General features: G+C 39.9%; 1 protein-coding gene across 3 annotated transcripts in view; it reads left to right on the forward strand.

The window, feature by feature from the left end:
* The window catches only part of LOC144510085 (retinoic acid receptor beta-like), a 254,687-nt gene that overhangs the window by 174,601 nt on the left and 65,179 nt on the right, over positions 1-14,907 (forward strand). The window lies entirely within an intron of this gene.

Below are 14,907 nucleotides of genomic sequence, written 5' to 3' on the forward strand. Positions count from 1 at the left end.
TGGATTTACCCTCAAACAGCCTCTCCCAATCAAGAGCTGCCAATTTCTGCCTAATCCTACTAAAGTTAGCCTTCCCCCAATCCAACACCTTACCCTTGGGACACCACTCATCCTTTTCCATCACTATCCTAAAGCTAACAGAATTGTGGTCACTATTTGCCACATGTTCCCCAACCGAAACTTTGAAGACCTGACCGGGCTCATTCCCCAGTACGAGGTCCAGTATAGCCCCCTCTCTAGTCGGGCTATCTACATATTGTGTCGTTAGTGAATGGGTGTTTGTGTAGTTTGTGAGTGAGTGTTTGCGTAGTTAGCGAGTGAATGTTTGTTTAGTTAGTGTGTGTTTGTGAAGTTAGTGAGTGTGTTTGTGTAGTTAGTGAGTGAGTGTCTGTTTAGTTAGTGATTGTTTGTGTCGTTAGGGAGTGAGTGTTTGTGTCGTTAGTGAGTGTGTTTTCGTGTAGTTCGTGAGTGAGTGTTTGTGTAGTTAGTGAGTGTTTTTGTGTCGTCAGTGACTGTGTGTTTGTGTAGTTAGTGAGTTAGTGTCTGTGTAGTTAGTGAGTGAGTGTTTGTGTAGTTAGTGAATGAGTGTTTTTGTAACTGGTTAGTGTGCGTTTGAGTAGTTAGTGAGTGTTTGTGTCATTCGTGAGTGTGTGTTTCTGTAGTTAGTGAGTGCGTGTTTGTGTTGTTAGTGAGTGAATGTTTGTTTAGTTCGTTAATGAGTGTTTGTTTAATTAGCGAGTGTGCGTTTGTGTAGTTAGTGACTGAGTGTTTGTGACTGAGTGTTTTTGTAATTAGTTATTGTGTGTTTGAGTCCTTAGTGGGTGTATGTGTGGTTAGTGAGTGAGTGTTTGTGTAGTTAGTGAGTATGTGTTTGTGTCGCGAGTGAGTGTTTGTGTAGGTCGTGAGTGAGTGTATGTGCAGTTAGTGAGTTAGTGTTTGTGTAGTTAGTGAGTGTCTGTGTACTTAGTGAGTGTTTATGTAGATCGGGAGTAAATGTTTATGTGGTGAGTGAGTTTGGATAGTTACTGAGTGTTTGTGTAGTTAGTGAGTGTGTGTTTGTGTAGTTAGTGAGAGTGTGTTTGTGCAGTTAGTGAAGGAGTATCCGTGGAGTTAGCAACTGATTGTGTAGTTAGTGAGTGTTTGTGTTGATAGCGAGTGAATGTTTGTGTGTTAGTGAATGAGTGTTTGTGTAGTTGGTGAGTGTGTGTTTGTGTAGTTAGTGAGTGTTTGTCTAGCTCATGAGTGTGTGTCTGTGTAGTTAGTGAGTGAGTGTTTGTGTAGTTAGTGAGTGTGTAGTTAGTGAGTGTTTGTGTAGTTAGTGTGTGTCTGTGCAGTTAGTGTGTGTTTGTGTAGTTAGTGAGTGAGTGTCTGTGTAGTTAGTGAGTTTGTATTTGTGTCGTTAGTGTGTGTTTGTGTCGTTAGTTAGAGTGTCCATTTGTGTAGTGAGAGAGTGTTTGTGTAGTTAGTGAGTGAGTGTTTGTTTAGTTGGTGAGTGTGTGTTTGTGTAGTTAGTGAGTGAGTGTTTGTGTAGTTCGTATGTGTGTGTTTGTGTAGTTAGTGAGTGTGTGTTTGTGTAGTTCGTATGTGTGTGTTTGTGTAGTTAGTGAGTGAGTGTTTGTGTAGTTCGTATGTGTGTGTTTGTGTAGTTAGTGAGTGAGTTTCTGTAGTTATTGAGTGTTTGTGTAGTTAGTGAGTCTTTGTGTAGTTAGGGAGTGTCTGTTTGTGTAATTAGTGAGTGAGTGTTTGTGTAGTTAGTGGGTGTTTGTGTAGTTTGTGACTGGGTGTTTGCGTAGTTAGCGAGTGAATGTTTGTGTAGTTAGCGAGTGAGTGTTTGTGTACTTAGTGAGTGTTTGCGAAGTTAGTGAGTGAGTGGGCAGTTAGTGAGTGTGCGCTTGTGTCGTTAGCGAGCATGTGTTTGTGTAGTTCGTGAGTGGGTGTTTGTGTAGTTAGTGAGTGTTTGCGAAGTTAGTGAGTGAGTGGGCAGTTAGTGAGTGTGCGCTTGTGTCGTTAGCGAGCATGTGTTTGTGTAGTTCGTGAGTGGGTGTTTGTGTAGTTAGTAAATGAGTGTTTGTGTACATAGTGAGTGTGTGTGTGTAGTTAGTGAGTGTTTGTGTCGTTAGTTAGTGTTTGTGTAGCTCGTGAGTTTGTGTTTGTGAAGTTAGTGAGTGTGTGTTAGTGAAGTTAGTGAGTGTGTTTGTGTAGTTAGTCAGTGAGTGTCTGTGTAGTTAGGGAGTGAGTGTTTATGTGGCTAGTGAGTGTGTTTTTGTGTAGTTCGTGCGTGAGAGTTTGTGTAGTTAGTGTGTTAGTGTTTGTGTAGTTAGTGAGTGTGTAGTTAGAGAATGAGTGTTTTTGTAATTAGTGCGTGTTTGAGTAGTTAGTGAGTGTTTGTGTCATTCGTGAGTGTGTTTGTGTAGTTAGTGAGTGTGTGTTTGTGTAGTTAGTGAATGTGCGTGTAGTTTGTTAATGAGTGTTTGTGTAGTAAGTGAGTGGTTGATTGTGTAGTTAGTGAGTATTTGTTTAGTAAGTGAGTGTTTGTTTAGTTAGTGAGTGTGTGTTTGTGTAGTTAGTGAGTGGGTGTTTGTGTAGTTAGTGAGTGAGTGTTTGTGTAGTTTGTGAATGAGTCTTTGTGTAGTTAGTGAGTGAGTGTTTGTGTAGCTCGTGAGTGAGTGTTTGGTTCGTGTGTGTTTGTGTCGTTAGTGTGTGAGTGTTTGTGTAGTTAATGATTGTGTGATTGTGTAGTTAGTGAGTGTTTGTGTCGTTAGTGTGAGTGTTTGCGTAGTTAGTGAGTGTGTGTTTCTGTAGTTAGTGCTTGTTTGTTTAGTTCATGATGTGAGTGTTTGTTTAGTTAGTAAGTGTGTGTTTGTGTAGTTAGTGAGGGAGTGTTTGTGTGGTTAGTGAGTGAGTGTTTGTGTAGTTAGTGAGTGTGTGTTTGTGTAGTTAGTGAGTGAGTGTTTGTGTAGTTAGGGAGTGAGTGTTTGTGTAGTTAGTGAGTGTGTTTGTGAGGTTAGTGAGTGTGCGTTTGTGTAGTTGGGGAGTGAGTGTTTGTGTAGTTCATGAGTGAGTGTTTGTGTAGTTAGTGAGTGTTTGTGTAGTTCGTGAGCGAGTGTTTGTGTAGTTAGAGAGTGTGTTTTTGTGTCATTAGTGTGTGTGTGTTTGTGTAGTTAATGTGTGTGTGTTCGTGTCGTTAGTGAGTGTGTGTTTGTGTAGTTAGTGAGTGAGTGTGTAGTTAGAGAGTGCGTGTTTGTGCAGTTAGTGAGTGTGTTTTTGTGTTGTGAGTGAGTGTGTAGTTTGTGAGTTAGTTTTTGTGTAGTTTGTGAGTGTGTGTATGTAGTTAGTGTGTGTGTTTGTGAGTTAATGTGTGTGTGTTTGTGTAGTTAGTGAATGTGTGTTTGTGTAGTAAGTGAGTGAGCGTTTGTGTAGTTAGTGAGTGTGTGTTTGTGTAGTTAGTGAGTGTTTGTGTAGCTCGTGAGTGTGTGTTTCTGAAGTTAGTGAGTGTTTGTGTAATTAGTGTGTGTGTGTTTGTGTAGTTAGTGAGTGTGTGTCTGTGTAGTTAGTGAGAGTTTGTGTAGTTAGTGTGTGTTGGTGTAGTTAGTGTGTGTGTTTGTGTAATTAGTGAGTGATTGTGTAGTTCGTGAATGTGTGTTTGTGTAGTTCGTGAGTGTGTGCTTGTGTAGTTAGTGAGTGTGTGTTTGTGTAGTTAGTGTGTGTTTGTGTAGTTAGTGAGTGGGTGTTTGTGTAGTTTGTGAGTGAGTGCTTGCGTAGTTAGCGAGTGAATGTTTGTGTAGTTAGCGAGTGGGTGTTTGTGTAGTTAGTGTGTGTTTGTGTAGTTAGTGAGTGTTTGTGTCGTGAGTGAGTGGGTGTTTGTGTAGTTTGTGAGTGAGTGTTTGCGTAGTTAGCGAGTGAATGTTTGTGTAGTTAGCGAGTGAGTGTTTGTGTAGTTAGTGAGTGTGTGTTTGTGTAGATAGTGAGTGTTTGCGAAGTTAGTGAGTGTTTGTGCAGTTAGTGAGTGTGTGTTTGTCTAGTTCGTGTGTGTTTGTGTCGTTAGTGTGTGAGTGTTTGTGTAGTTAATGATTGTGTGATTGTGTAGTTAGTGAGTGTTTGTGTCGTTAGTGTGAGTGTTTGCGTAGTTAGTGAGTGAGTGTTTGTGTAGTTAGCGAGTGAGTGTTTGTGTACTTAGTGAGTGTTTGCGAAGTTTGTGAGTGTTTGTGCAGTTAGTGAGTGTGTGCTTGTGTCGTTAGCGAGCACGTGTTTGTGTAGTTCGTGAGTGGGTGTTTGTGTAGTTAGTGAATGAGTGCTTGTGTAGTTAGTGAGTGTGTGTTTGTGTCGTGAGTGAGTTTTTGTGTAGTTAGTAAATGAGTGTTTGTGTACATAGTGAGTGTGTGTGTGTAGTTAGTGAGTGTTTGTGTCGTTAGTTAGTGTTTGTGTAGCTCGTGAGTGTGTGTTTGTGAAGTTAGTGAGTGTGTGTTAGTGAAGTTAGTGAGTGTGTTTGTGTAGTTAGTCAGTGAGTGTCTGTGTAGTTAGTGAGTGTTTGTGTAGTTAGGGAGTGAGTGTTTATGTGGCTAGTGAGTGTGTTTTTGTGTAGTTCGTGAGTGAGTGTTTGTGTAGTTAGCGAGTGTGTTTTTGTGTCGTTAGTGAGTGTGTGTTTGTGTAGTTCGTGCGTGAGTGTTTGTGTAGTTAGTGAGTTAGTGTTTGTGTAGTTAGTGAGTGTTTGTGTAATTAGTGAATGAGTGTTTTTGTAATTAGTGCGTGTTTGAGTAGTTAGTGAGTGTTTGTGTCATTCGTGAGTGTGTTTGTGTAGTTAGTGAGTGTGTGTTTGTGTAGTTAGTGAATGTGCGTGTAGTTTGTTAATGAGTGTTTGTGTAGTAAGTGAGTGGTTGATTGTGTAGTTAATGAGTATTTGTTTAGTTAGTGAGTGTTGTTTAGTTTGTGAGTGTGTGTTTGTGTAGTTAGTGAGTGGGTGTTTGTGTAGTTAGTGAGTGAGTGTGTAGTTTGTGAATGAGTCTTTGTGTAGTTAGTGAGTGAGTGTTTGTGTAGCTCGTGAGTGAGTGTTTGTCTAGTTCGTGTGTGTTTGTGTCGTTAGTGTGTGAGTGTTTGTGTAGTTAATGATTGTGTGATTGTGTAGTTAGTGAGTGTTTGTGTCGTTAGTGTGAGTGTTTACGTAGTTAGTGAGTGAGTGTTTGTGTAGTTAGTGCGTGTTTGTTTAGTTCATGATGTGAGTGTTTGTTTAGTTAGTAAGTGTGTGTTTGTGTAGTTAGTGAGGGAGTGTTTGTGTGGTTAGTGAGTGAGTGTTTGTGTAGTTAGTGAGTGTGTGTTTATGTAGTTAGTGAGTGAGTGTTTGTGTAGTTAGGGAGTGAGTGTTTGTGTAGTTAGTGAGTGTGTTTGTGAAGTTAGTGAGTGTGCGTTTGTGTAGTTGGGGAGTGAGTGTTTGTGTAGTTCATGAGTGAGTGTTTGTGTAGTTAGTGAGTGTTTGTGTAGTTCGTGAGTGAGTGTTTGTGTAGTTAGAGAGTGTGTTTTTGTGTCATTAGTGAGTGTGTGTTTGTGTTGTGAGTGAGTGTAGTTTGTGAGTTAGTTTTTGTGTAGTTTGTGAGTGTGTGTATGTAGTTAGTGTGTGTGTTTGTGAGTTAATGTGTGTGTGTTTGTGTAGTTAGTGAATGTGTGTTTGTGTAGTTAGTGAGTGAGTGTTTAGTTAGTGAGTGTGTGTTTGTGTAGTTAGTGAGTGTGTATTTGTGTCGTTAGTGTGTGTTTGTGTCGTTAGTTAGAGTGTCCATTTGTGTAGTGAGAGAGTGTTTGTCTAGTTAGTGAGTGAGTGTTTGTTTAGTTCGTGAGTGTTTGTGTAGTTCGTATGTGTGTGTTTGTGTAGTTAGTGAGTGAGTTTCTGTAGTTATTGAGTGTTTGTGTAGTTAGTGAGTCTTTGTGTAGTTAGGGAGTGTCTGTTTGTGTAATTAGTGAGTGAGTGTTTGTGTAGTTAGTGAGTGTGTGTTTGTGTAGTTAGTGGGTGTTTGTGTAGTTTGTGACTGAGTGTTTGCGTAGTTAGCGAGTGAATGTTTGTGTAGTTAGCGAGTGAGTGTTTGTGTAGTTAGTGAGTGTGTGTTTGTGTAGATAGTGAGTGTTTGCGAAGTTAGTGAGTGTTTGTGCAGTTAGTGAGTGTGCGCTTGTGTCGTTAGCGAGCATGTGTTTGTGTAGTTCGTGAGTGGGTGTTTGTGTAGTTAGTAAATGAGTGTTTGTGTACATAGTGAGTGTGTGTGTGTAGTTAGTGAGTGTTTGTGTCGTTAGTTAGTGTTTGTGTAGCTCGTGAGTTTGTGTTTGTGAAGTTAGTGAGTGTGTGTTAGTGAAGTTAGTGAGTGTGTTTGTGTAGTTAGTCAGTGAGTGTCTGTGTAGTTAGTGAGTGTTTGTGTAGTTAGGGAGTGAGTGTTTATGTGGCTAGTGAGTGTGTTTTTGTGTAGTTCGTGAGTGAGTATTTGTGTAGTTAGTGTGTTAGTGTTTGTGTAGTTAGTGAGTGTGTAGATAGAGAATGAGTGTTTTTGTAATTAGTGCGTGTTTGAGTAGTTAGTGAGTGTTTGTGTCATTCGTGAGTGTGTTTGTGTAGTTAGTGAGTGTGTGTTTGTGTAGTTAGTGAATGTGCGTGTAGTTTGTTAATGAGTGTTTGTGTAGTAAGTGAGTGGTTGATTGTGTAGTTAGTGAGTATTTGTTTAGTTAGTGAGTGTTTGTTTAGTTAGTGAGTGTGTGTTTGTGTAGTTAGTGAGTGGGTGTTTGTGTAGCTCGTGAGTGAGTGTTTGTGTAGTTTGTGAATGAGTCTTTGTGTAGTTAGTGAGTGAGTGTTTGTGTAGCTCGTGAGTGAGTGTTTGTCTAGTTCGTGTGTGTTTGTGTCGTTAGTGTGTGAGTGTTTGTGCAGTTAATGATTGTGTGATTGTGTAGTTAGTGAGTGTTTGTGTCGTTAGTGTGAGTGTTTGCGGAGTTAGTGAGTGTGTGTTTGTGTAGTTAGTGCTTGTTTGTTTAGTTCATGATGTGAGTGTTTGTTTAGTTAGTAAGTGTGTGTTTGTGTAGTTAGTGAGGGAGTGTTTATGTGGTTAGTGAGTGAGTGTTTGTGTAGTTAGTGAGTGTGTGTTTGTGTAGTTAGTGAGTGAGTGTTTGTGTAGTTAGGGAGTGAGTGTTTGTGTAGTTAGTGAGTGTGTTTGTGAGGTTAGTGAGTGTGCGTTTGTGTAGTTGGGGAGTGAGTGTTTGTGTAGTTGGGGAGTGAGTGTTTGTGTAGTTAGTGAGTTTTTGTGTAGTTCATGAGTGAGTGTTTGTGTAGTTAGAGAGTGTGTTTTTGTGTCATTAGTGAGTGTGTGTTTGTGTAGTTAATGTGTGTGTGTTCGTGTCGTTAGTGAGTGTGTGTTTGTGTAGTTAGTGAGTGTGTAGTTAGAGAGTGCGTGTTTGTGCAGTTAGTGAGTGTGTTTTTGTGTTGTGAGTGAGTGTGTAGTTTGTGAGTTAGTTTTTGTGTAGTTTGTGAGTGTGTGTATGTAGTTAGTGTGTGTGTTTGTGAGTTAATGTGTGTGTGTTTGTGTAGTTAGTGAATGTGTGTTTGTGTAGTTAGTGAGTGAGCGTTTGTGTAGTTAGTGAGTGTGTGTTTGTGTAGTTAGTGAGTGTTTGTGTAGCTCGTGAGTGTGTGTTTCTGAAGTTAGTGAGTGTTTGTGTAATTAGTGTGTGTGTGTTTGTGTAGTTAGTGAGTGTGTGTCTGTGTAGTTAGTGAGAGTTTGTGTAGTTAGTGAATGTTTGTGTAGTTAGTGTGTGTTTGTGTAATTACTGAGTAATTGTGTAGTTCGTGAATGTGTGTTTGTGCAGTTCGTGAGTGTGTGCTTGTGTAGTTAGTGAGTGTGTGTTTGTGTAGTTAGTGTGTGTTTGTGTAGTTAGTGAGTGGGTGTTTGTGTAGTTTGTGAGTGAGTGTTTGCGTAGTTAGCGAGTGAATGTTTGTGTAGTTAGCGAGTGGGTGTTTGTGTAGTTAGTGTGTGTTTGTGTAGTTAGTGAGTGTTTGTGTCGTTAGTGAGTGGGTGTTTGTGTAGTTTGTGAGTGAGTGTTTGCGTAGTTAGCGAGTGAATGTTTGTGTAGTTAGCGAGTGAGTGCTTGTGTAGTTAGTGAGTGTGCGATTGTGTAGATAGTGAGTGTTTGCGAAGTTAGTGAGTGTTTGTGCAGTTAGTGAGTGTGTGTTTGTCTAGTTCGTGTGTGTTTGTATCGTTAGTGTGTGAGTGTTTGTGTAGTTAATGATTGTGTGATTGTGTAGTTAGTGAGTGTTTGTGTCGTTAGTGTGAGTGTTTGCGTAGTTAGTGAGTGAGTGTTTGTGTAGTTAGCGAGTGAGTGTTTGTGTACTTAGTGAGTGTTTGCGAAGTTAGTGAGTGTTTGTGCAGTTAGTGAGTGTGTGCTTGTGTCGTTAGCGAGCATGTGTTTGTGTAGTTCGTGAGTGAGTTTTTGTGTAGTCAGTAAATGAGTGTTTGTGTACATAGTGAGTGTGTGTGTGTAGTTAGTGAGTGTTTGTGTCGTTAGTTAGTGTTTGTGTAGCTCGTGAGTGTGTGTTTGTGAAGTTAGTGAGTGTGTGTTAGTGAAGTTAGTGAGTGTGTTTGTGTAGTTAGTCAGTGAGTGTCTGTGTAGTTAGTGAGTGTTTGTGTAGTTAGGGAGTGAGTGTTTATGTGGCTAGTGAGTGTGTTTTTGTGTAGTTCGTGAGTGAGTGTTTGTGTAGTTAGCGAGTGTGTTTTTGTGTCGTTAGTGAGTGTGTGTTTGTGTAGTTCGTGCGTGAGTGTTTGTGTAGTTAGTGAGTTAGTGTTTGTGTAGTTAGTGAGTGTTTGTGTAATTAGTGAATGAGTGTTTTTGTAATTAGTGCGTGTTTGAGTAGTTAGTGAGTGTTTGTGTCATTCGTGAGTGTGTTTGTGTAGTTAGTGAGTGTGTGTTTGTGTAGTTAGTGAATGTGCGTGTAGTTTGTTAATGAGTGTTTGTGTAGTAAGTGAGTGGTTGATTGTGTAGTTAGTGAGTATTTGTTTAGTTAGTGAGTGTTGTTTAGTTTGTGAGTGTGTGTTTGTGTAGTTAGTGAGTGGGTGTTTGTGTAGTTAGTGAATGAGTGTTTGTGTAGTTTGTGAATGAGTCTTTGTGTAGTTAGTGAGTGAGTGTTTGTGTAGCTCGTGAGTGAGTGTTTGTCTAGTTCGTGTGTGTTTGTGTCGTTAGTGTGTGAGTGTTTGTGTAGTTAATGATTGTGTGATTGTGTAGTTAGTGAGTGTTTGTGTCGTTAGTGTGAGTGTTTGCGTAGTTAGTGAGTGAGTGTTTGTGTAGTTAGTGCGTGTTTGTTTAGTTCATGATGTGAGTGTTTGTTTAGTTAGTAAGTGTGTGTTTGTGTAGTTAGTGAGGGAGTGTTTGTGTGGTTAGTGAGTGAGTGTTTGTGTAGTTAGTGAGTGTGTGTTTGTGTAGTTAGTGAGTGAGTGTTTGTGTAGTTAGGGAGTGAGTGTTTGTGTAGTTAGTGAGTGTGTTTGTGAAGTTAGTGAGTGTGCGTTTGTGTAGTTGGGGAGTGAGTGTTTGTGTAGTTCATGAGTGAGTGTTTGTGTAGTTAGTGAGTGTTTGTGTAGTTCGTGAGTGAGTGTTTGTGTAGTTAGAGAGTGTGTTTTTGTGTCATTAGTGAGTGTGTGTTTGTGTAGTTAGTGAGTGTGTTTTTGTGTTGTGAGTGAGTGTGTAGTTTGTGAGTTAGTTTTTGTGTAGTTTGTGAGTGTGTGTATGTAGTTAGTGTGTGTGTTTGTGAGTTAATGTGTGTGTGTTTGTGTAGTTAGTGAATGTGTGTTTGTGTAGTTAGTGAGTGAGCGTTTGTGTAGTTAGTGAGTGTGTGTTTATGTAGTTAGTGAGTGTTTGTGTAGCTCGTGAGTGTGTGTTTCTGAAGTTAGAGTGTTTGTGTAATTAGTGTGTGTGTGTTTGTGTAGTTAGTGAGTGTGTGTCTGTGTAGTTAGTGAGAGTTTGTGTAGTTAGTGAGTGTTTGTGTAGTTAGTGTGTGTGTTTGTGTAATTAGTGAGTGATTGTGTAGTTCGTGAATGTGTGTGTAGTTCATGAGTGTGTGCTTGTGTAGTTAGTGAGTGTGTGTTTGTGTAGTTTGTGAGTGAGTGTTTGCGTAGTTAGCGAGTGGGTGTTTGTGTAGTTAGTGTGTGTTTGTGTAGTTAGTGAGTGTTTGTGTCGTTAGTGAGTGGGTGTTTGTGTAGTTTGTGAGTGAGTGTTTGCGTAGTTAGCGAGTGAAGGTTTGTGTAGTTAGCGAGTGAGTGTTTGTGTAGTTAGTGAGTGTGTGTTTGTGTAGATAGTGAGTGTTTGCGAAGTTAGTGAGTGTTTGTGCAGTTAGTGAGTGTGTGTTTGTCTAGTTCGTGTGTGTTTGTGTCGTTAGTGTGTGAGTGTTTGTGTAGTTAATGATTGTGTGATTGTGTAGTTAGTGAGTGTTTGTGTCGTTAGTGTGAGTGTTTGCGTAGTTAGTGAGTGAGTGTTTGTGTAGTTAGCGAGTGAGTGTTTGTGTACTTAGTGAGTGTTTGCGAAGTTTGTGAGTGTTTGTGCAGTTAGTGAGTGTGTGCTTGTGTCGTTAGCGAGCACGTGTTTGTGTAGTTCGTGAGTGGGTGTTTGTGTAGTTAGTGAATGAGTGCTTGTGTAGTTAGTGAGTGTGTGTTTGTGTCGTGAGTGAGTTTTTGTGTAGTTAGTAAATGAGTGTTTGTGTACATAGTGAGTGTGTGTGTGTAGTTAGTGAGTGTTTGTGTCGTTAGTTAGTGTTTGTGTAGCTCGTGAGTGTGTGTTTGTGAAGTTAGTGAGTGTGTGTTAGTGAAGTTAGTGAGTGTGTTTGTGTAGTTAGTCAGTGAGTGTCTGTGTAGTTAGTGAGTGTTTGTGTAGTTAGGGAGTGAGTGTTTATGTGGCTAGTGAGTGTGTTTTTGTGTAGTTCGTGAGTGAGTGTTTGTGTAGTTAGCGAGTGTGTTTTTGTGTCGTTAGTGAGTGTGTGTTTGTGTAGTTCGTGCGTGAGTGTTTGTGTAGTTAGTGAGTTAGTGTTTGTGTAGTTAGTGAGTGTTTGTGTAATTAGTGAATGAGTGTTTTTGTAATTAGTGCGTGTTTGAGTAGTTAGTGAGTGTTTGTGTCATTCGTGAGTGTGTTTGTGTAGTTAGTGAGTGTGTGTTTGTGTAGTTAGTGAATGTGCGTGTAGTTTGTTAATGAGTGTTTGTGTAGTAAGTGAGTGGTTGATTGTGTAGTTAATGAGTATTTGTTTAGTTAGTGAGTGTTGTTTAGTTTGTGAGTGTGTGTTTGTGTAGTTAGTGAGTGGGTGTTTGTGTAGTTAGTGAGTGAGTGTGTAGTTTGTGAATGAGTCTTTGTGTAGTTAGTGAGTGAGTGTTTGTGTAGCTCGTGAGTGAGTGTTTGTCTAGTTCGTGTGTGTTTGTGTCGTTAGTGTGTGAGTGTTTGTGTAGTTAATGATTGTGTGATTGTGTAGTTAGTGAGTGCTTGTGTCGTTAGTGTGAGTGTTTACGTAGTTAATGAGTGAGTGTTTGTGTAGTTAGTGCGTGTTTGTTTAGTTCATGATGTGAGTGTTTGTTTAGTTAGTAAGTGTGTGTTTGTGTAGTTAGTGAGGGAGTGTTTGTGTGGTTAGTGAGTGAGTGTTTGTGTAGTTAGTGAGTGTGTGTTTGTGTAGTTAGTGAGTGAGTGTTTGTGTAGTTAGGGAGTGAGTGTTTGTGTAGTTAGTGAGTGTGTTTGTGAAGTTAGTGAGTGTGCGTTTGTGTAGTTGGGGAGTGAGTGTTTGTGTAGTTCATGAGTGAGTGTTTGTGTAGTTAGTGAGTGTTTGTGTAGTTTGAGTGAGTGTTTGTGTAGTTAGAGAGTGTGTTTTTGTGTCATTAGTGAGTGTGTGTTTGTGTTGTGAGTGAGTGTAGTTTGTGAGTTAGTTTTTGTGTAGTTTGTGAGTGTGTGTATGTAGTTAGTGTGTGTGTTTGTGAGTTAATGTGTGTGTGTTTGTGTAGTTAGTGAATGTGTGTTTGTGTAGTTAGTGAGTGAGTGATTAGTTAGTGAGTGTGTGTTTGTGTAGTTAGTGAGTGTGTATTTGTGTCGTTAGTGTGTGTTTGTGTCGTTAGTTAGAGTGTCCATTTGTGTAGTGAGAGAGTGTTTGTGTAGTTAGTGAGTGAGTGTTTGTTTAGTTCGTGAGTGTTTGTGTAGTTCGTATGTGTGTGTTTGTGTAGTTAGTGAGTGAGTTTCTGTAGTTATTGAGTGTTTGTGTAGTTAGTGAGTCTTTGTGTAGTTAGGGAGTGTCTGTTTGTGTAATTAGTGAGTGAGTGTTTGTGTAGTTAGTGAGTGTGTGTTTGTGTAGTTAGTGGGTGTTTGTGTAGTTTGTGACTGAGTGTTTGCGTAGTTAGCGAGTGAATGTTTGTGTAGTTAGCGAGTGAGTGTTTGTGTAGTTAGTGAGTGTGTGTTTGTGTAGATAGTGAGTGTTTGCGAAGTTAGTGAGTGTTTGTGCAGTTAGTGAGTGTGCGCTTGTGTCGTTAGCGAGCATGTGTTTGTGTAGTTCGTGAGTGGGTGTTTGTGTAGTTAGTAAATGAGTGTTTGTGTACATAGTGAGTGTGTGTGTGTAGTTAGTGAGTGTTTGTGTCGTTAGTTAGTGTTTGTGTAGCTCGTGAGTTTGTGTTTGTGAAGTTAGTGAGTGTGTGTTAGTGAAGTTAGTGAGTGTGTTTGTGTAGTTAGTCAGTGAGTGTCTGTGTAGTTAGTGAGTGTTTGTGTAGTTAGGGAGTGAGTGTTTATGTGGCTAGTGAGTGTGTTTTTGTGTAGTTCGTGAGTGAGTATTTGTGTAGTTAGTGTGTTAGTGTTTGTGTAGTTAGTGAGTGTGTAGATAGAGAATGAGTGTTTTTGTAATTAGTGCGTGTTTGAGTAGTTAGTGAGTGTTTGTGTCATTCGTGAGTGTGTTTGTGTAGTTAGTGAGTGTGTGTTTGTGTAGTTAGTGAATGTGCGTGTAGTTTGTTAATGAGTGTTTGTGTAGTAAGTGAGTGGTTGATTGTGTAGTTAGTGAGTATTTGTTTAGTTAGTGAGTGTTTGTTTAGTTAGTGAGTGTGTGTTTGTGTAGTTAGTGAGTGGGTGTTTGTGTAGTTAGTGAGTGAGTGTTTGTGTAGTTTGTGAATGAGTCTTTGTGTAGTTAGTGAGTGAGTGTTTGTGTAGCTCGTGAGTGAGTGTTTGTCTAGTTCGTGTGTGTTTGTGTCGTTAGTGTGTGAGTGTTTGTGTAGTTAATGATTGTGTGATTGTGTAGTTAGTGAGTGTTTGTGTCGTTAGTGTGAGTGTTTGCGGAGTTAGTGAGTGTGTGTTTGTGTAGTTAGTGCTTGTTTGTTTAGTTCATGATGTGAGTGTTTGTTTAGTTAGTGAGTGTGTGTTTGTGTAGTTAGTGCTTGTTTGTTTAGTTCATGATGTGAGTGTTTGTTTAGTTAGTAAGTGTGTGTTTGTGTAGTTAGTGAGGGAGTGTTTATGTGGTTAGTGAGTGAGTGTTTGTGTAGTTAGTGAGTGTGTGTTTGTGTAGTTAGTGAGTGAGTGTTTGTGTAGTTAGGGAGTGAGTGTTTGTGTAGTTAGTGAGTGTGTTTGTGAGGTTAGTGAGTGTGCGTTTGTGTAGTTGGGGAGTGAGTGTTTGTGTAGTTGGGGAGTGAGTGTTTGTGTAGTTAGTGAGTTTTTGTGTAGTTCATGAGTGAGTGTTTGTGTAGTTAGAGAGTGTGTTTTTGTGTCATTAGTGAGTGTGTGTTTGTGTAGTTAATGTGTGTGTGTTCGTGTCGTTAGTGAGTGTGTGTTTGTGTAGTTAGTGAGTGTGTAGTTAGAGAGTGCGTGTTTGTGCAGTTAGTGAGTGTGTTTTTGTGTTGTGAGTGAGTGTGTAGTTTGTGAGTTAGTTTTTGTGTAGTTTGTGAGTGTGTGTATGTAGTTAGTGTGTGTGTTTGTGAGTTAATGTGTGTGTGTTTGTGTAGTTAGTGAATGTGTGTTTGTGTAGTTAGTGAGTGAGCGTTTGTGTAGCTAGTGAGTGTGTGTTTGTGTAGTTAGTGAGTGTTTGTGTAGCTCGTGAGTGTGTGTTTCTGAAGTTAGTGAGTGTTTGTGTAATTAGTGTGTGTGTGTTTGTGTAGTTAGTGAGTGTGTGTCTGTGTAGTTAGTGAGAGTTTGTGTAGTTAGTGAATGTTTGTGTAGTTAGTGTGTGTTTGTGTAATTAGTGAGTGATTGTGTAGTTCGTGAATGTGTGTTTGTGCAGTTCGTGAGTGTGTGCTTGTGTAGTTAGTGAGTGTGTGTTTGTGTAGTTAGTGTGTGTTTGTGTAGTTAGTGAGTGGGTGTTTGTGTAGTTTGTGAGTGAGTGTTTGCGTAGTTAGCGAGTGAATGTTTGTGTAGTTAGCGAGTGGGTGTTTGTGTAGTTAGTGTGTGTTTGTGTAGTTAGTGAGTGTTTGTGTCGTTAGTGAGTGGGTGTTTGTGTAGTTTGTGAGTGAGTGTTTGCGTAGTTAGCGAGTGAATGTTTGTGTAGTTAGCGAGTGAGTGCTTGTGTAGTTAGTGAGTGTGCGTTTGTGTAGATAGTGAGTGTTTGCGAAGTTAGTGAGTGTTTGTGTAGCTCGTGAGTGTTTGTGTCGTTAGTGTGTGAGTGTTTGTGTATTTAGTGAGTGAGGGTTTGTGTCGTTAGTGAGTGAGTGTTTGTGTAGTTAGTGAGTGAGTGTGTAGTTAGAGAGTGTGTGTTTGTGTAGTTAGTGAGTGTGTGTTTGTGTAGTTAGTGAGTGGGTGTTTGTGTAGTTAGTGAGTGAGTGTTTGTGTAGTTTGTGAATGAGTGTTTGTGTAGCTCGTGAGTGAGTGTTTGTCTAGTTCGTGTGTGTTTGTGTCGTTAGTGTGTGAGTGTTTGTGTAGTTAATGATTGTGTGATTGTGTAGTTAGTGAGTGTTTGTGTCGTTAGTGTGAGTG

This window comes from Mustelus asterias, chromosome 2 (genome assembly GCF_964213995.1).
Source record: "Mustelus asterias chromosome 2, sMusAst1.hap1.1, whole genome shotgun sequence".
NCBI classification, from domain to species: domain Eukaryota; kingdom Metazoa; phylum Chordata; class Chondrichthyes; order Carcharhiniformes; family Triakidae; genus Mustelus; species Mustelus asterias.